The sequence below is a fragment of the Procambarus clarkii genome, chromosome 21 (assembly GCF_040958095.1).
Source record: "Procambarus clarkii isolate CNS0578487 chromosome 21, FALCON_Pclarkii_2.0, whole genome shotgun sequence".
In the NCBI taxonomy this organism is placed as follows: Eukaryota; Metazoa; Arthropoda; class Malacostraca; order Decapoda; family Cambaridae; genus Procambarus; species Procambarus clarkii.
In genome coordinates, this window is record NC_091170.1 from 45,778,880 (window position 1) to 45,800,940 (window position 22,061).

The window sequence follows — 22,061 nt, forward strand, 5'->3', positions numbered from 1 at the left end:
TTTGTTCAGTTAGCAACCGGGCCACTCATCATTTTCACCATATTATCAGGGAACTTCACAAGTTGTAGAACATCCATACATCGCCATATACTTCATCAAGTTCCATATTATGTAGTTTCACATAATCCTAACTGTTGTATAGCTTATGTTATACAGTAGTTATACCTTTCCTCATTATTTTTTGTTTGGATATTTCCCGTTTCTCTCATGATTTCTCCATATTATCAGGGAGCCACATACTCCATATACCATATCAATATTACCATATTATCAACCTCGTGTTGTAGAACCATACCACTCCACATACTTCATCACCCCCCCCCCCCCTCATGTACTAGGATGTATCCACTACTTACAACTGATGTAAAACTTAGATAGTATTGATAATTTTGCTGCATGTTTCTCCTACTTGATACACTGTGATAGTACACATAGAAGCATGTACACTATGTCAGTACACACAGAAGCATGTACACTGCGTTAGTACACACAGAAGCATGTACACTGTAATATTACACATAAAAGAATGTTCACAATTGTAATACACATAAGATGTGTATCCTGAAGTATTATAGATCTACACTAGTGTAGTATACATACGGTATGTACATTCGGGAAGAACACATAGATATATGAGTACTATGATAGAAAACTATGATAGTACATTTAGAAGCATGAACACTATGATAGTACACATAGAAACGTACATTAATATTACACATAGAAGCATGAACACTATGATAGTACACATAGAAACATGTGCACTGTAATATTACACATAGAAGCATGAACACTATGATAGTACACATAGAAACATGTGCACTGTAATATTACACATAAAAGCATGTACACTATTGTAGTACACATAAGGTATGTACACTATGATAGTACACAAAGAAGCATGTACACTAAGATAGTACACTATGATAGTACACATAGAAGCATGTACACTAAGATAGTACACTATGATAGTACACAAAGAAGCATGTACACTAAGATAGTACACTATGATAGTACACAAAGAAGCATGTACACTAAGATAGTACACTATGATAGTACACATAGAAGCATGTACACTATGATAGCACACATAGAAGCATGTACACTATGATAGTACACATAGAAGCATGTACACTATGATAGTACACAAAGAAGCATGTACACTATGATAGTACACATAGAAGCATGTACACTATGATAGTACACAAAGAAGCATGTACACTATGATAGTACACATAGAAGCATGTACACTATGATAGCACACATAGAAGCATGTACACTATGATAGCACACATAGAAGCATGTACACTATGATAGCACACATAGAAGCATGTACACTATGATAGCACACATAGAAGCATGTACACTATGATAGCACACATAGAAGCATGTACACTATGATAGTACACAAAGAAGCATGTACACTATGATAGTACACATAGAAGCATGTACACTATGATAGTACACAAAGAAGCATGTACACTATGATAGCACACATAGAAGCATGTACACTATGATAGTACACAAAGAAGCATGTACACTATGATAGTACACATAGAAGCATGTACACTATGATAGCACACATAGAAGCATGTACACTATGATAGCACACATAGAAGCATGTACACTATGATAGTACACAAAGAAGCATGTACACTATGTTAGTACACATCGAAGCATGTACACTATGATAGTACACAAAGAAGCATGTACACTATGATAGCACACAAAGAAGCATGTACACTATGATAGCACACATAGAAGCATGTACACTATGATAGTACACAAAGAAGCATGTACACTATGATAGCACACAAAGAAGCATGTACACTATGATAGCACACATAGAAGCATGTACACTATGATAGTACACAAAGAAGCATGTACACTATGATAGTACACAAAGAAGCATGTACACTATGATAGCACACATAGAAGCATGTACACTATGATAGTACACAAAGAAGCATGTACACTATGATAGTACACATAGAAGCATGTACTCTATGATAGTACACAAAGAAGCATGTACACTATGATAGTACACATAGAAGCATGTACACTATGATAGTACACAAAGAAGCATGTACACTATGATAGCACACATAGAAGCATGTACACTATGATAGTACACAAAGAAGCATGTACACTATGTTAGTACACATAGAAGCATGTACACTATGATAGTACACAAAGAAGCATGTACACTATGATAGCACACATAGAAGCATGTACACTATGATAGCACACATAGAAGCATGTACACTATGATAGTACACAAAGAAGCATGTACACTATGTTAGTACACATAGAAGCATGTACACTATGATAGTACACAAAGAAGCATGTACACTATGATAGCACACATAGAAGCATGTACACTATGATAGCACACATAGAAGCATGTACACTATGATAGTACACAAAGAAGCATGTACACTATGATAGCACACATAGAAGCATGTACACTATGATAGCACACATAGAAGCATGTACACTATGATAGTACAGAAAGAAGCATGTACACTATGTTAGTACACATCGAAGCTTGTACACTGTAATCTATATATATAAAAAAGTAAATTTTCATTTGTTCAAAATCGTTAATCTCCGAAACTTCTTCACTGATTGCTTTGAAATTTTCACTCAACGTTCCATTCGCATCCGAGCGGGTTTTTATATGCATACTATATAGATGTCACATCTGTGACGGGGAAAAAAAAACATGTTTTTTTCATTTGATTTTGATTAGAGGGAAATCTTCGAAACTTCTTTACCGATTGCTTTGAAATTTTGACACAACGTTGCATTCAAATAGGCGCGTGTTTTTGTATACCTACTATATACATGCCTCACCTGTGAATGAAAAAAACACGTTTTTTTTTAAAACAATACCATCTGTTGGTCGCAAGAACAACTCACACTGTAATCTCCGAAAGTTCTTTACCGATTGCTTTGAAATTTTGACACAACGCTCCATTCGAATATGCTTGTATTTTTATATACCTACTATATAGATGCCACAGCTGTGACAAGAAAAAAACATGCTTTTCTGAAAAACAGCGCCGTCTGTTGCACGTTATAGCAACACACGCAATTCTAAATATGCTATGATTCTATTTCAATGTTTCTGATTGCATTGATAAATTGAATTTTCATAGATTTTAATTTATTTTCATTTTGATTTAATTATTTTGTGTAACATTGCTTTGAAATTGAGCTGTGTTGTTTACCATACCGTTCATTTCGTGAGTATAAGTATAGTTGTCACACCTGTGACAGGTAAAAACATGTTTTTTTTTTTAAAACAGTGCCATCTGTTGCATGTAAGAGCAAAACACGCTACACCAAATATGTTACGATTCCATTTCAATGTTTCCGATTGCAGTGATAAATTGATTTTTCATAGATTTCTATTTATTTTCATTTTGATTTAATTATTTTGTGTTACGTTGCTTTGGAATTGAGCTGTGTTGTTTACCATACCGTTCATTTCGTGAGTATAAGTATAGTTGCCACACCTGTGACGGGTAAAAACATGTTTTTTGGGGAAAAACAGTGCCATCTGTTGCAAGTAAGAGTAACACACGCTATACTAAATATGTTACGATTCCATTTCAGTGTTTTCAATTTCACTGACAAATTTAATTTTCATAGATTTCTATTTATATTCATTTTTATTTAATTATTTTGTGTGACATTGCTTTGGAATTGATCTGTGTTGTTACCATACCGTTCATTTTGTGAGTATAGTTTATTTTTTTATTTTTTCATTGTTTTCCATTTTTTAACTGTTTTTCTTATATTTCAGTGATAGGAACATCAGATCATTTGATGTTCCCAATTTTCTGATGGGAATATCAGATCATTTGGGATTGCATCGAACAAGGGAGTGGGGAATGGTCGGGAGGACGAGGGGACAGGGAAGGGGGTAATGGTGGGGATGACGAGGGGACAAGGAAGTGGAGGAATGGTGGGGAAGACGAGGGGACGGTGGAGTGGGAGGGCGAGGGGACGGTGGAGTGGGAGGGCGAGGGGACGGTGGAGTGAGGAATGGTTAGGTGGACGAGGGGACGGTGGAGTGGGGGATGGTGGAGAGGAAAAAGGGATGGGGGAAGAGGGGGGAATGGCGGGAAGGACGAGGGGACGGGGGAGTGAGGAATGGGTGGGAGGACGAGGGGACGGGGGAGTGAGGAATGGGTGGGAGGACGAGGGGACGGGGGAGTGAGGAATGGGTGGGAGGACGAGGAAACAGGGGAAGGTTACTGTGGTTCAGCAACACACATGCATTGCTGAGCCACAGGAACACGTGGCCGGATACAGCTAGTATTACGCATAAAAACTTGTTCACAATTGTAGTACACATAAGGCATCTACCCTGAGGTATTACACATGAAAGCATATAAACTAATGTAGTATCCATAAGGCATGTACAGTACTGAAGAACACGTAGAAACATGTACACTATGATAGTATACTGTGATAGTACACATAGAAGCATGTGCACTATGATAGTACACAAAGAAGCACGTACACTATGATAGTACACATAGAAGCATGTACACTGTAATATTACACATAAAAGTGTGTTCACAATTGTAGTAGTTTTTGTTATATTCTCTTACAATAGGAGACCTAATTCCATGCTCTCGGGGAATTTCAACCCTCCTAGCACTTTGCTACTGCCTGCGTGACGTTTTGTTTTGTTTTTTAGGGGTAAAGTAAGTTTTAGTTTTTCCACTAAATCTATCTAGTTCAACAATATATGCTTTCAACACTCTTCCAATCTCTCCTATGCAAAGTATTTTTTCGAAAGTGTTAATCATGCTCAGTTATATTCTTACTCTCACACCCTTGTAGCAAACTAGTTCTTATATCATTCTTATATCTTATATCTTTCTATGATATGTGTGAGACATCTTTGTTTTAACTACATATCGCTGGATTGCTCACATATTCATCTTCCACCACATACCCCGTACTAGTTTAGCTATCATATTTTCCAAGTGACCTCTTCACAATAAATAGCTTTAGTAAATCAAGTTCTCACTACTTTTAAGTTTTTTAAAGTTCTTTTAAAGTTATTTTTTTTAAGTTCTCACTACTTTTATATTCTCGCTTAGATCTTCCAGTTTGTCAACATTACTCTGCTCATCTTTGAATATAATTTACAAACTTTTCTCATCACATTACATCTATTCATCCTTCTACAACTATATCCATCTATCATTTTGTTAGTATTAGCAGTAGTTGTACCTAGTTTTGCAGTCTGTTCTAGTTTTTGCAGACTGGTGTAGTTTTTTTGGTTGACTGACATAGGTTTGCAGAGTGAGATGTCTTTTTTCTTAAACTAACTCACATTCTTACTGAACTGTAAGAATCATTCTATAGTATATGCGAGATAATCTTTGTTTAAACTACATATCACCGTATTGCTCACGAGTGCGTCTTCCACCACCACATACCAATACTAGTTTTGTTATCATATATACCAAGCGATCTAGTCACAATTAAACTTCGTAAATAAAGGTTCTCACTACTATCTCTATTCTCATCCAGAAGCGGGTGTTATTTTCATTATCACTCCTTCTAATCTAAGGTATCATATAAATACAAAATTGTAAGATTTCCACCTCGTAGTTTATTGTTAACCAACCCGTTTTACTTTTCTGACTTGTGATGACACTGATATATTAAATCATATCTCGTATGATAAGAGTGTTCTCATCATGTTCTCTGAAAGGGAATTTCATTCATCCTGATCTCTGTTTCCAATTCCACATGGATGTAATATTTATTTTAGATTGGAGTCATTCCACATTTTTACAGTATGTACACGTAGTTCAACTATATAGCTTTCCTAATGCTCCCTAAACAGAGCAAGATATAAGGCTGAAGAACAATACCAGGTGTTGACTGCTAATTGACTGTCAATTAGTAAACAGTCAATTAGTAACGACTAAATTAATAAATCACGACAGTCAGTCAACACTGTGTGAATTCACTATGCAGATGCTAATTACCCTAATTAGCTCGAGTGACCAATTAGCTGTCCCATGGACAGATAATTGCGCCCGTATGTATTACGTTAATCTCAACCCTGTCACAACACGACAATTCCCAATCAAGCAATGTGTTTCCCTTGGATGACGTTACCTGAGTTCACTGTTCATCCTTGTTGCCAGTGTGGTGTTCTGTGTTGCTGAGGAGGTCATAATTGTAGGGTTGATATAAAGCCATTGCTTGGTTACTGACTTTAATACTTATATGGACACATGATTAGCAGCGTCCAAGCGTCCTTTTCTTTAACAAAAATGAATACAGGATGACTACCATGCATGTAGCACTAAGCAAAGTTATTGACACAACTTAAGTTAATAACATCTCAAAAGATGGTGCATACATGTGACATTAATTAAGCAAACAAAGAATTTAAACAACTTAATTTTTACCACACAGGATTTCAATGTTAAAATACAATTACAATGTTAAACAAAAATAAAAGAAACTGTACTACAAAGTACACAAAATATTGAATGAGAGATCTGCATTATTCAAACAATATTAAATTTAATTTAGCATAATAAGTAAATACTTTGCATTACATAGGAACACAATAAATCATCAAATCGTGTAGGGCGTTTAACATGACATTTAGGACGAGAGTCCTTAAACACAAGAATATCCCTCGATGATTTGTTTCTTGGGTTATAACTCTTTTTTTTATTTATGGTTTGTACCACTTTGCACTTTATCATTTTCTACAGTAGTTGAAATCACTTTGAAATAAGCCATATTACGTGTTATACTATGATCTCTATTACTCGCTGTTACCATTGTTCCTTTCACACTAATCACTTTATATAGTTTTGCATCATACGGCATATCTAGCTTCCCTCTTTTTTCTTTTTAACGAGAACAGTGTCTCCAACCTTAATGAATTGTTCCTTTGCACGTTGATCATGAGCAATTTTCATTTTCCCTTGGCTAGTGCATCCTTTTGAGCGAGACGTTTATCCGTTAACTCAGCTTGCATGACAGGTAGTGTGATTCTCACAAGACGTCCAAATAAGAGTTCACCAGGCGACTTGCCTAATGTTCCATGCGGTGTTACACGGTAGTTCCTGAGAAAAGCATACATCGCTTGTTTCCAGGATCGTCCTTCGGCATGAGCACAACGTACCGCTTCATGAGATGTTGCATGAATCTCTCGACTTCTCCATTTGCTTGAGGATGTTGTAGCATATAGAGCATATTGGACTCAAACACGACGGTGTTTGAGTCCAATATGCTCAGCAAAGTTGACGAAGTCTTGTCCAATGAATGGCGGTCTATTGTCCGTCTTGATAACTTCAGGAATGCCAAAATTTGAAAACATCTTGTCGCATTTCAGGATGTCAGCCTTTGCACATGTGGAAGTGATGATTTCTACTTCTGGATAACGTGAGTGATCATCAATGACTACCATCAAGTACTCTCCAGTTGGTAGCAGTCCGCAGAAGTCCATCGATACTTCCGTCCATGGTGCAGCAGGTAGTGGTGAAGGTTGTAGAGGTGTTGGTCTTGAAGTATCCACTGCAGCTTGGCAAGGGACACATGCATCATGCATGTCCTTTCCTTGACGATCAATGCCAGGAAGCCATACCTTTCTCGTAGCAGCTGTTTGGTCCTAACAAGACCTTGGTGTCCTTGATGTGCAAGCTTCAGAGCTCGCTGCTTAGAACTGCTGGAATGACGATATAAGTACCTCGCAGCACGGTATCGTGTTGTTGCGTAACACACTTAATTCAGTCCGGATTCGTTCAAGTGCTTCGAATGCATCTTGGTCAACTCATGAGGGTAGGATGCATGGAAAATTTTTCTTGGTAACTGCATCCACTGTTGCTTGCAGAGTTGGGTCCTCAAAGGTTGCATTACCGATTTCATCAAGAACGAGAGCCTTATGGACTGCATCACAGATTACAGAGTGTACATATTCCTCGGCAACTTGCTGATGCTTGGTGATGGTGAAACTGTTGGCAGGATGTCGACTGATGTAATCAGCGGGATTGCCTGCACCCGGATTGTATTTCACCGTAAAGTTGTATGGTTGCAGACGAAGAGCCCATCTCTCAATACGAGCTGGTGGTTTGGACTTCGGATTATTGAAGATGGTCACCAACAGCTTGTGGTCAGTGACTATCATAGTGAAGGATGCACCAAGTTGATACACATTGAAGTGCTCACAGTCCCATACAAGAGCAAGAGCTTCCTTCTCTGTCTGACTGTATCGTTGTTCGACATCTGTGAGAGAACGGCTGACGTAGGCAATTATTAATCTGGAATCTGGTTGACCAGGTTTGTGTTGGGCTAAAACACGCCCAAAGTACACAGCAGTCGCATTCTCTACTAGTGCATCTTTCACAGCATTAAATGCATTTTGCTCGATATCACTTCAGTACCATGATGCATTTTTCGTCAGGAGCTCGTGTAGAGGTTTCGTAATAGTAGCAAAATCTGGAATGAAGCGAGAGCAGTAGTTTGCCATTCCCAGAATACTATGTACTTCAGTGGACGTTGAAGGAGGTGCAGCATTCTTGATATCTCTGCAACTTTTGTAGGATCTGGAGACAGACCTTTGTCACTAAGTACGTGTCCAAAGAATTCAATTGTATATTGATTGAACTCACACTTTGCACGACTTTACGTTAGATTCTTTTCTCATAAGCGTTACAATGTTGCACGAAGAGCTTTGTCATGTTCAGCTTGGGTATGGCCATAAACAATTATGTCATCTTGCAATATATCTGGCAATACCTGGCTGATGATATGGTGGAATACCTCAGCAGCACTGTTAATGCCAAAACTCAGGCGCTTGTCCTTATTCAGACCTCGGTATGTCGTAAACGTTGTGATGAAGCGACTCTCGCCATCAAGTTCAAGCTGATGATAGCCCTTGTTTAAATCTAACTTGCTGAATACAGTTGCACCATTCAAGCGGTAGATCATATCATCTACAGTGAGTGTAGGATGGCGTTCACGCATTATTGCCTTGTTGGGAATGTGAATGTCCACACAGATGACACTGTCGTCTGGCGTCGTGAGAGACACACGTGGTGTCCGTAGGGTCCGCGAATAACATCAATTATCTCGAGACATTGAAGTGTTACTGAGACAAGAAACATAGTTTTTGTCACAGGAGTGTATACAAACGCAGTGATCAAGTGTATAGTGAGCTCCTACAGCGGTAGAGCAATTAAGAAAGCAAAAATAAGGTCTAGTGGCAAGATCAATGTGTACCGTTGGGTCAGCCTAGCCAGGACCTACGATTTGCTTGCTGAGTGTTGTGAAGCAGATTGTGATTGTGTTGTGAAGCGGATTATAGCATACATAGTTACCTGGTTGATACCTGGTTGATGGGGTTCTGGGAGATCTTCTACTCCCCAATCAATCACATAGTGATTGATTCCCCAAAGTGTGTGCACCGTTTAGGAATATATACTATGTTGCACATAGTGACTGACGATCAGTGAGGAAGATAGGAACGAATGGTATACCAGGAGCACGTGGAGACAGCCAGGAGCACGTGAAGATACCATTGATAACAGGGAGAGGAGAGGACAGGCAACCAACCCCGTCATAAGGACATCTCCTCAAACTCACCTAGGCGTGCTTGCTCGGGGTGAGCTGGGGGGTAGGTACCCCTCTCTAGGTCTTCAATAAAGTGTACAGAGTGACTTAAAATAATTAATTTAAAGTAGGTCTAAATATCTCAGATATACAACTCGGGTGGCTCACTCTGGGCACAGGTTTTGACACTCAAATGCTACACAAGACCGGCTGACCGCCCACCTATCCCCACCAACTTCCCATCCTTCACACTGCCCCGAGACACCTCCCTCCCCCTTCTCCTATACACAAACACCCCCGCACTCACACACACAAACATAATAGTTTTTTCACACCTCTGTGTTACATTACACTGCCACCGACTAGCTCCCCCCCCCCTCACCATAACACGCCAATGTAAACACACACACACACACACACACACACACACACACACACACACACACACACACACACACACACACACACACACACACACACACACACACACACACACACACACACACATTGGAACTGTTAGCAAGGAAGAGCGGTCTAGCAAATGTTCCGAAGTTCAAAAAAGTATTCCTGCAGAGGGATATGACAAGGGAAGAGAGAATACATGCAGCAGACACGAGGAAGGAGCGCAGGGAGAGAGAAAGGATTCAGAGTACCACAACCCAGAACCCTACAATCCCAGAGGGAAGTGGAGAACCCTTCTCAAACAGTGCAACAGTCACAGGGATTGGGGCACCACCCCCACATTCTACCCAACAGACACCCAACCTGCCGCATCCCCTGTCAGCCCCCCACTAAGTACCCACCTAGGGCACCCTCCACCCACCCACCCCCCTCCTCCCACTCACCCTCCTGCTCCCACTCACCCCTCTCCCCAGGACCTCCCTTCTCCCCCATCCCCCAAGCCCTCCCTTCTCCCACATGCCTTCCCGTCTCTCCCACCCCCAAGCCCTCCCTTCTTCCCTGCCCCCCTAAGCCTCCCACTCTCCCCCACCCCACCTAAGTCTTCCCCTCTCCCCCACTCCCCTAAACCCTCCCCTCTTCCTCACCCACCTCAGCCCTCCTTTTTTCCCCACGCCCCCCAAGCCCTCCACCCTTTTCTTTCCCCCCCCAAGCCCCCCCATCTCCCCAATCCCCCAAAGCCTCTCCTCCTCCCATTCTTCCCCAACCCTCCCTGTCTCACCCCCTCCCAACCCTCCCCCTCTCACTCTCCCCCCAAACCCTCTCCCCCCCTACTGTCCCCCTCTTACCGACCCCCCTTACCCTCCCCCTCTCCCCCACCCCCCCAAGCCTTCCCTCCTCCACCAGTCTCCCCATGCCAGATCCCCCCAGCTCCCACTCACCCCAGATCCCACAGGTCCCCCCCCCCCCCCCAGAGGTGAAGCAGGATAGTCAGTTTCAGGGTAATGTACTCGAACATAGATGGGATCACAAGCAAGACAAGTGAACTAAGGGAAAGAGTACAAGAAGTGAACCCAGATGTAATCGGACTCACTGAAACAAAACTCTCTGGAATAATAACGAATGCCATGTTTCCCCAGGAGTACACAGTAATAAGGAAAGAGAGGGAAGGTAGGGGAGGAGGCGGAGTGGCCCTACTCATGAGAAGGGAATGGAGTTTTAAGGAGATGGCCATCCCGGGCTGTGAGGAGTTCAGAGACTACATAGCAGACACCATGACAATGGGAGGACCAAGAATAGTAGTAGCAGTAATATACAACCCTCCACCAAATGACAGGAGACCCAATCAAGAGTATGAAAACAACAACATGGCAGTTAACACTCTAATTGAGAGGGCAGCCTCTGCTGCCTGTAGAAATAGATCCCACCTGCTCATTATGGACGATTTCAATCACGGAAGGATTGACTGGGAGAACAAGGAACCGCATGGAGGCGAGGATATGTGGAGAGCCAAACTATTGGAGGTGGTGACAAGAAACTTTTTAACCCAGCATGTCGGATCGAGAACCCACAAGGATGAGAGGCAATGACGAACCTGTGAGACTCGACCTAGTCTTCACTCTGAACGACTCCGACATAAGAGAAATCGGTTTTGAGGACCCAGTAGGAATGAGCGACCACAGTGTACTGGTGTTTGAGTACTTGATTGAAGAAGGGTTATTGAACTCGAGGAGGGATACCGAAACCAAAAGGTTAGCATACCGAAAGGGAAACTATGAGGGGATAAGAAACTTCCTAACAGATATAGCATGGGAAACAGAGCTCAGGGGTAAGACGGCCCAAGATATGATGGATTACATCACGCAGAAGTGCAAGGACGCAGCAAACAAGTTTGTCCCAGTCCAAAAGGAAAACAGAGAAATGAAAATGAGAAACCCTTGGTTTAATCAGAGATGTAGGCTAGCTAAGCAGCAAAGTAAAAGGGCATGGAGAAACTATAGGAATAACAGGACACTGGAGAGCAGAGAAAGATACCAGAATGCCAGGAATGAATATGTCAGGATGAGAAGAGAGGCAGAAAGACAATACGAAAATGACATCGCAAGCAAGGCAAAGACTCAGCCTAAATTGTTGCACAGCCACATCAGGAGAAAAACAACAGTAAAGGAACAGGTTATGAAATTAAAGATAGGGGCGGAAGGATTCACTACAAATGACAAGGAAGTGTGTGAGGAATTGAATAAGAAATTCCAGGAGGCCTTCACCTTAGAGCAAGGAGAAATTCCAGAGGTAAGTGAGGGAATAGCTAACCAGGAACCATTGGAAGAGTTTGAGATTACCAGCGGGGAAGTAAGGAAGTGTATACTAGAGTTGGATGTGACAAAGGCTATAGGCCCAGATGGAATCTTCCCTTGGGTTCTAAAGGAAGGAGCAAGAGAACTGTGCCTACCACTCTCCATAGTGTATAACAAATCACTGGCAACAGGGGAACTGCCAGATATTTGGAAAGCAGCTAACGTAGTCCCGATATACAAGAAAGGGGAGAGACACGAGGCACTGAACTACAGGCCAGTGTCCTTAACCTGCATACCATGTAAGCTGATGGAGAAGATTGTGCGAAAAAAACTAGTGGAGCATCTGGAGCGAAGGAACTTTGTAACACAGCATCAACATGGGTTCAGGGATGGCAGGTCCTGCCTCACAGGGTTACTTGAATTCTACGACCAGGCAACAAAAATAAGGCAAGAAAGAGAAGGGTGGGCAGACTGCATATTTTTGGATTGTCAGAAAGCCTTTGATACAGTGCCACACAAGAGGCTAGTGCGAAAGTTGGAGATGCAGGCTGGAGTGAAAGGGAAGGTACTCCGGTGGATAGAGGAGTACCTAAGCAACAGGAGACAACAGTCTGTGTGAGGGGTGAGGTCTCAGATTGGCGAGACGTTACAAGTGGAGTCCCGCAGGGGTCAGTCCTTGGACCTATACTGTTTCTGGTATATGTAAATGATCTCCCAGAGGGTATAGATTCGTTCCACTCAATGTTTGCCGACGATGCAAAAATTATGAGGAGGATTGAAACAGAGGATGATAGTAGGAGGCTACAAGATGACCTAGATAGACTGAGTGAATGGTCCAACAAATGGCTGTTGAAGTTCAACCCGAGTAAATGCAAAGTAATGAAACTAGGCAGTGGAAACAGGAGGCCAGACACTGGATACAGAATAGGAGATGAAGTACTTAATGAAACAGACAAAGAGAAAGATCTAGGAGTTGATATCACACCAAACCTGTCTCCTGAAGCCCACATAAAAAGAATAACGTCTGCGGCATATGCGAGGCTGGCTAACATCAGAACGGCGTTCAGGAACCTGTGTAAGGAATCATTCAGAATCTTGTACACCACATATGTAAGACCAATCCTGGAGTATGCGGCACCAGCATGGAGCCCGTATCTTGTCAAGCACAAGACGAAGCTGGAAAAAGTCCAAAGGTATGCCACTAGACTAGTCCCAGAACTAAGAGGCATGAATTACGAGGAAAGGCTGCGGGAAATGCACCTTATGACACTGGAAGACAGAAGAGTAAGGGGAGACATGATCACAACCTACAAAATCCTCAGAGGAATCGACCGGGTAAACAAGGATAAACTATTCAACACTGGTGGGACGCGAACAAGGGGACACAGGTGGAAACTGAGTACCCACATGAGCCACAGGGACATTAGAAGGAACTTTTTCAGTGTCAGAGTAGTTAACGGATGGAATGCATTAGGCAGTGATGTGGTGGAGGCTGACTCCATACACAGTTTCAAATGTAGATATGATAGAGCCCATTAGGCTCAGGAATCTGTACACCAGTTGATTGACAGTTGAGAGGCGGGACCAAAGAGCCAAAGCTCAACCCCCGCAAGCACAAATAGGTGAGTACAGATAGGTGAGTACAAACGTTCAGTCAGGGATAAAAGTATTAACACCTTCTGGGAACAGGGGATAGGACCTTACTATACCCTCCCCCCCTTCTTATCCCCCCATCTGACCTGGTCTGACCTGGTCGCAATCTCTGCCCCCCCACCCCCAGTCCCCCGCATCCCCCATACACACACTCTTCCCCTCCCCACTCTCTCCTCCTCTCTCCCTCTCCCACTCCCTCTCTCCCACTCTCTCTCTCTCTCTCCCACTGTCTATCTCTCTCCCACTCTCTCTCTCTCTATCTCTCTCCCACTCTCACTCTCTCTCTCTCTCTCTCTCTCTCTCTCTCTCTCTCTCTCTCTCTCTCTCTCTCTCTCTCTCTCTCTCTCTCTCTCTCTCTCTCTCTCTCTCTCTCTCTCTTTCTCTCTCGCTCTCTCTCGCTCTCTCTCTTTCTCTCTTTCTCTCTCTCCCTACATCCCTCCCTCCCTCCCTCCCTCCCTCCCTCCCTCCCTCCCTCTCTTTCCTTCCCCCCCCTCTCTGCCCACACACAAACACACACACACACACACACACACACACACACACACACACACACACACACACACACACACACACACACACACACACACCTTCCCCCCCTCTCTCCCTCACCCCGTCTCTCCCTCACCCGCTCTCTCCCTCTCCATCTCTCTCCCTCTCCTCTCTCTCCCCCTCTCTCCTCCCTCTCTCTCTCCCTCTTTCTCTCCCTCCCTCCTCTCTCTCCATCTCCTCCCCCCCTCCCCTTCTACTTTCTTCTCACTTCAGTGGAAGGGTCGGATCGCCCCCACCCACCCATTTATCTCTCCCTTTATCACTCCCTTTCTCTCTCTCTCTTTCTCTCTCTTTCTCTCTCTCTCTCTCTCTCTCTCTCTCTCTCTCTCTCACTCTCTCTCTCTCTCTCTCTCTCTCTCTCTCTCTCTCTCTCTCTCTCTCTCTCTCTCTCTCTCTCTCTCTCTCTCTCTCTCTCTCTCTCTCTCTCTCTCTCTCTCCCCCCCCATCCCGCTCTGCCCTCCTGACAAATCCTATCACGGCACAACTATAGGAACAGGGGCAAGCATGACAGCGAGAGGTACCAGGGGAACAGGGAAGAGTCAAGGCGACGAAATGAATGAAACGTTTGCCCAGTTTCTGGAGGACATCAAGAGTGAAATGCAAGAAATGATGCAGGAAATGAAGAACGAAATAAGCAACCTGAAAAGAGAGCTGACAGCAGCAAAGGAGGAGATTAGAGCCCTCAAAGAGAATGGTATCGAGGCTGAGACTCAGAAAATCATCCAAGGAGAAGATGGTAATAGTTTTTTGGATGAGAATGCCACAATAAAAGCAACATTGGCAGAAATACTAAAAAAAATAACTCTGAAGTAATGACTGCAGTGATGGAGGTGGCCATGGAAGCAGCCACCTCACAGGAGGCAGCACGCTCCACTAGCCAACTGCTGGAAAGGAACAGATCAGTGGTTGCTGTGGGTATTAAAGAGCAGGAAGGCTCTAATAGGACAGAGTGGAATGACAAGGACAAAGCAACAGTGAATGAAGTACTAAAGGCACTAGACATGGAAGGGGCTGAGCATAGCATTGAGAAGGTTTTCAGGCTAGGTTGGTACAACAAAGACCGAGATCGAGTGATAAAGATAGTGTTTGCAAACGAGAGCACAAAGGAGAAGATTCTATCAAGGAAGAGCTCCCTGAAAAACGTGGGAAAATTAAAAAATGTATTCCTCCAGAGAGACATGACAAGGGAGGATAGAGCCGTGGCGGCAGAAGCAAGGAAGAGGCGCAGGGCAAGAGGGGAAAACCAGGAAGTCACAGCTCCCAACACAACACCCCCAGAGGCGAGGGGGAAACCCACAACCAGCTACCCAGTAACACCAGAGGGGAGGACAACCCCGCCACCCGCCTCTGCATAGAAAACCCCCCTACCCCAAACCCTCCCTGCCCCACTCAAATGTTCAGCCAAATCTCCCTCCCCCCACACCCAATTTCCAACCCTTCTACTCCTCCCCTCCTCCCGCCGAGTCCTCCCTCCCCCCCTTTCCTTCCTGTCCTCCCTCCCCTTTCACCCCATACCCTCCCTGTCCCTTCCCCTCCCCCTTCACTTGACCCCCCACCCCTCATCCCAGTATCCTCTGAGACCCTGTTATCCACCTCACAGGTCCTCACACCCATGGAACAGCTTCCCCCGCCAGCAGAACACTCACCAAGGAGGCGATTTGAGAAGGGACAGAAGAAAGTGAGCCTCAAAGCAATGTACACTAATATAGATGGAATTACAAATAAAGCAAATGAGCTTGGAGAACGGGTACTAAAGGAAAACCAAGACATAATAGCCCTCACAGAAACAAAGCTAACGAAAACGGTAACAAACGCAGTGTTCCCACAGGACTACTATGTTATGAGGAAAGAGAGGGAAGGAAGAGGTGGGGGTGGTGTAGCTCTGCTGGTAAGAAAAGGCTGGGATTTAGAGGAGATGGATATTCAGGGCTGTGAAGGTTTCAGTGACTACATAGCAGGTACCATAACAAATGGAGGGAAAAAAATGATAGTAGTAGTTATATATAATCCACCACCAAATGACAGAAGACCCAGACAGGAATATGATAGAAACAACATGGCCACCATTAACATAATAGAAAGAGCAGCTTCTGTTGCTAGCAGGAATGGATCTGGACTACTAATTACGGGAGACTTCAACCATGGGAAGATAGATTGGGAGAACAGAGACCTGCATGGAGGACCAGAAACATGGAGAGCTAAGCTGCTGGACGTGGTAACAAGAAACTTTCTAAGCCAGCACATCAAGGAACCAACAAGAATGAGAGGACAAGATGAACCAGCAATGCTTGATTTGGTATTTACCCTAAATGAATGGGATAAAAGGGAAGTTAAGATGGAGGTGCCCTTCGAAATGAGTGACCACAGTGTATTGAACTTTGAGTACCTGGTAGAGCTAGGCATTATTTCCCCCCAAAAAGAACTAGGAATTAAAAGGCTGGCATACCGAAAGGGGAATTATGAACAGATGAGAAGTTTCCTAAGTGAAATACCTTGGGACACAGACCTCAGAGATAAGTCTGTACAGGGTATGATGGACTATGTTACTCAAAAGTGTCAGGAGGCAGTAAACAGGTTCATCCCGGCCCAAAGGGAAAAATCCGAGAAGCAACAGAAGAATCCATGGTATAATAGGGCATGTATGGAAGCAAAGAAACTGAACAAAAGGGCGTGGAGGAACTTCCGGAATAACAGAACACCAGAAAGCAGAGAGAGAGATACCAGAGAACCAGGAATGAGTACGTAAGGTTGAGAAGAGATGCAGAGAAAAGTTTTGAAAATGACATAGCAAACAAAGCCAAGACCGAACCAAAGCTACTCCACAGTCACATCAGAAGGAAAACAACAGCGAAAGAACAGGTATTGAAACTTAGAACAGGCGAGGACAGGTATACAGAGAATGACAGAGAGGTATGTGATGAACTCAACAAGAGGTTCCAAGAGGTCTTCACAATAGAACAAGGTGAGGTCACTGTGCTAGGAGAAAGGGAGGTAAACCAGGCGGCTTTGGAAGAGTTTGAAATTACGAGAGAGGAGGTCAAGAGACACCTGCTGGATCTGGATGTTAGAAAGGCTGTTGGTCCAGACGGGATCTCACCATGGATATTGAAAGAGTGTGCAGAGGCACTTTGCTTGCCACTCTCCATAGTGTATATTAAGTCACTGGAGACGGGAGACCTACCAGAAATATGAAAGACGGTGAATGTGGTCCCAATATACAAAAAGGGCGACAGGCAAGAGGCACTGAACTACAGGTCAGTGTCCTTGACTTGAATACTATGCAAGGTGATGGAGAAGATCGTGAGAAAAAACCTGGTAACACATCTGGAGAGAAGGTACTTCGTGACAAATCGCCTACATGGGTTCAGGGAGGGTAAATCTTGTCTTACTGGCTTGATAGAATTCTACGATCAGGTGACAAAGATTAAGCAAGAAAGAGAGGGCTGGGCGGACTGCATTTTCTTGGATTGTCGGAAAGCCTTTGACACAGTACCGCATAAGAGGCTGGTACATAAGCTGGAGAGACAGGCAGGTGTAGCTGGTAAGGTGCTCCAGTGGATAAGGGGGTACCTAAGCAATAGGAAGCAGAGAGTTACGGTGAGGGGTGATTGTCGTGAAGTCACCAGTGGAGTCCCACAGGGCTCTGTACTCGGTCCTATCTTGTTTCTGATATATGTAAATGATCTCCCGGAGGGTATAGACTCATTTCTCTCAATGTTTGCGGACGATGCTAAAATTATGAGAAGGATTAAAACAGAAAAGGACTGTTTGATGCTTCAAGAAGACCTAGACACGCTGAAGGAATGGTCGAACAAGTGGTTGTTAGAGTTTAACCCAACCAAATGTAATGTAATGAAGATAGGTGTAGGGAGCAGGAGGCCAGATACAAGGTATCATCTGGGAGAGGAAATTCTTCAGGAGTCAGAGAAAGAAAAAGACTTGGGGGTTGATATCACGCCAGACCTGTCTCCTGCAGCACATATCAAGAGGATAACATCAGCGGCATATGCCAGGCTGGCCAACATACGAACGGCATTCAGAAATCTGTGTAAAGAATCATTCAGAACTTTGTATACCACATATGTCAGGCCAATCCTGGAGTATGCAGCCCCAGCATGGAGTCCATATCTAGTCAAGGATAAGACTAAACTGGAAAAGGTTCAAAGATTTGCCACCAGACTAGTACCCGAGCTGAGAGGTATGAGCTACGGGAATTAAACCTCACATCGCTGGGAGACAGAAGAGTTAGGGGAGACATGATCACCACATTCAAGATTCTGAAGGGAATTGATAGGGTAGATAAAGACAGGCTATTTAACACAAGGGGCACACGCATAAGGGGACACAGGTGGAAACTGAGTGCCCAAATGAGCCACAGAGATATTAGAAAGAACTTTTTTAGTGTCAGAGTGATTGACAAATGGAATGCATTAGGAAGTGATGTGGTGGAGGCTGACTCCATACACAGTTTTAAGTGTAGATATGATAGAACCCAATAGGCTCAGGAATCTGTACACCTGTTGATTGATGGTTGAGAGGCGGGACCAAAGAGCCAGAGCTCAACCCCCACAAACACAACTAGGTGAGTACAACTAGGTGAGTACACACATGTACACACATACACACACACATACACACACACACACACACACTCACACACACATACACACACACGGGAAAGGCGGGACCTTTCGATGCACTTAAAACACGATACCTGAAAGCGGGACCAAAGAGCCAAAGCTCAACCCCCGCAAGCACAAATAGGTGAGTACACACACACACACACACACACACACACACACACACACACACACACACATGTACACACACACACACACGTACACACACACACACACACGTACACACACACACACACGTACACACAAAAAAAAAAAACATGGAAACATAAACACACACACGGAAAAAAATTGTCAGGAATCATAAGAGACGCTGTTTCCAAATGACTACTATATAGTAAGGAAACGAGGGAAGGAAGAGGAGGTGGAGGAGGGGCCCTGCTGATAAAGAAGGACTGGAGTTTTGATGAGATGGAAATTCCATATAATCACAAACATAAATTCCATATCATTGTCAAATGACAAAGGGTGGACCTAAGATAACAGTGGCAGTCATTTACAACCCTCCACTAAATGACAAAAGACCCAGACAGGAGTTTGAGAGGAACAACATAGCAATCAATAATAAAATAGAGAGAGCAGCCTTAATTGCCTGCAGGAATGGCTACAGACTTCTAATCATGGGCGATTTCAACCATGGAAAGATTGACTGGGATAATGGAGACCCACATGGAGGTGTTAATACATAGTGAGCTAAACTCTTGAAAGTGGCAACAAGGAACTTTCTGAGCCAACATGTCATGGAACCCACAAGAATGATAGGAAATGACCAACCAGCAAGACTCGACCTGATATTCACCTTGAATGTGTCAGAAATACGGGAAGTCAATTTTGAAGCCCCCATAGGAATGAGTGACCACAGTTTATTGACATTTGAGTATTTGTTAGAGGTAAGGATAGCCTTCCCAAGGATGGGATCGAAAGGCAAGGACTAAATTACTGAAGAGGAAAATATGACGAGATGAGGATTTCCAAAGAGGAATATCATGAGAAACAGAATTCAGAGAGAAGACTGTACAGGATATGATGGACTATGTCACCCAGAAGTGCCAGGAAGCTGCAGACAGGTTTATCCTGGACCAAAAGGAGAAAAACGAAGAGCAACAGAAGAATCTATGGTTCAACCAGGATGTAAGGTAGCAAAGCAATTGAGTAAAAGAACATTGAGAAACTACAAGAAAAACAGAATACGAGAGAGCAGGTACAGATAGCAGAGGGCAAGAAATGAGTACCTCAGTGAGGAGAGAAGCAGTGTGTGTCGGAAAATCCGACACACATAATAACTAAGTTTCTCTTGATAGGAAAAGAGAATGGGTGATACTGTGACATCATCGACGCCACGTATTTATATAAACTCTAATTTCTTTTAAATAATAGTCTAGTGTTTAAACGTAATAAAAAAGTGTTCACTAGGACTAAATATAATGAACTACACCAAAAGTACAGCTTGACTCCCTTGCTACTGTTAAATAAAATCAGAAGTTTAAAAAACGAATTGCAGGTCACTCTAAACAAAACAGACATTATTGCTGTCTACAGAGTAGGCAGAAAAAATCCATCAGGACAAAACCAGGAAAATTCGCCTGAAGCTGACTTCCCAGTCCATGAAATCGCATCTTGTCCGGACAGCTGCATCCCTACGACAGGGAATCTACATCTACGAGTGCTTGACTAGAAAAAGACAGCAACTCCTCCACCGCCTGCGTCAAATTCGTCATCAAAACCCAGATGCGATTCATCAGTGCTTCGTTAGAGATGGCTTGATTAAAGTGAGAACGACTTCAGTAGGTATAATGTTTACAATTGCTAATGAGGATAACCTCAACACTTTCCTCTCCCAATGTGGTTTGTCTCACCATATTATCACTCTCAGTGAGTCAACATAATTAACCTAGTGCGGGCTAGGTATCCTAAGTCTCCTTGTTTCACTTTTTAAATTAATTTTTAATTTACTTTTTACTAGTCATTTATTGGACTTAATTAGTTGAGTGCATTAATATTTCTTTAGGTCTTATTAATTAACGATCATAACTAAACTATTTATAGTTAATAATAATTAGCTTAAATTTGCCTATGTTTATTATTCAACGTTTTTCTTTGATTTCATTTATTACCTAGGTTGCCTAGCCTCGCCATACTCCCTTACTCCATTGTACCCCTGGCTTTGCCTGTGTCTCAAAATGCAAATTATTACTTACAGTGTACCTGAGAGTACTTGTAAGCAATTTACCTCATTTTTCTTTTTTGTTCATTTTGTGTTTGTTTTGTATAGTCTTGCTTATATATATATTTTTCCCCCTTTATATCTTTAGTTTAGTTCATTTATTATGCACCCCATACCCATCTTGTGGGCGGTAGTGGAAAGGGTTACAGAGGCACATAATGGGCTCAGGGACTGAACCCCACAATTCATTTAGCTAAGCAAGTTACAATCTTGATGAGCTAGTTACAAAATTCAATATAAGTCGTCACATCAACAATGGGTTCGAGATCGACCTCAAGTACAGGTTCTAAATTAAGCAACTGACATATGTGGAGAGCTAGTGTCACAATTTATATGTTTGTCCTGCACACCGCCCCCCATCCAGTGGGCAGCGGTGGATAGGTTACAATCACTCAGTTACTACCTACAGTTAGCAAACTGGGGATATTTGACTAAAATTTCTGGTAGCAGATCATTTTGAATGAAATATTTACACATCGCTGGAACATTGGTTATAGAATTGTCTCTAAATTCACGTATCTTTTCCTTTTATATCAAAATTCTATTTTGTAATTGCCATTCTTGCCTTGTTTTCCTACAACCAGCCTTTTTATGCAGACAAGTATAGACCCAGAACTAAACCTCTTATCCACTATCTATGACAATCATCACTTTAATGATCAAAATTGCAGATATTTTACAGCACATGATGTAAAC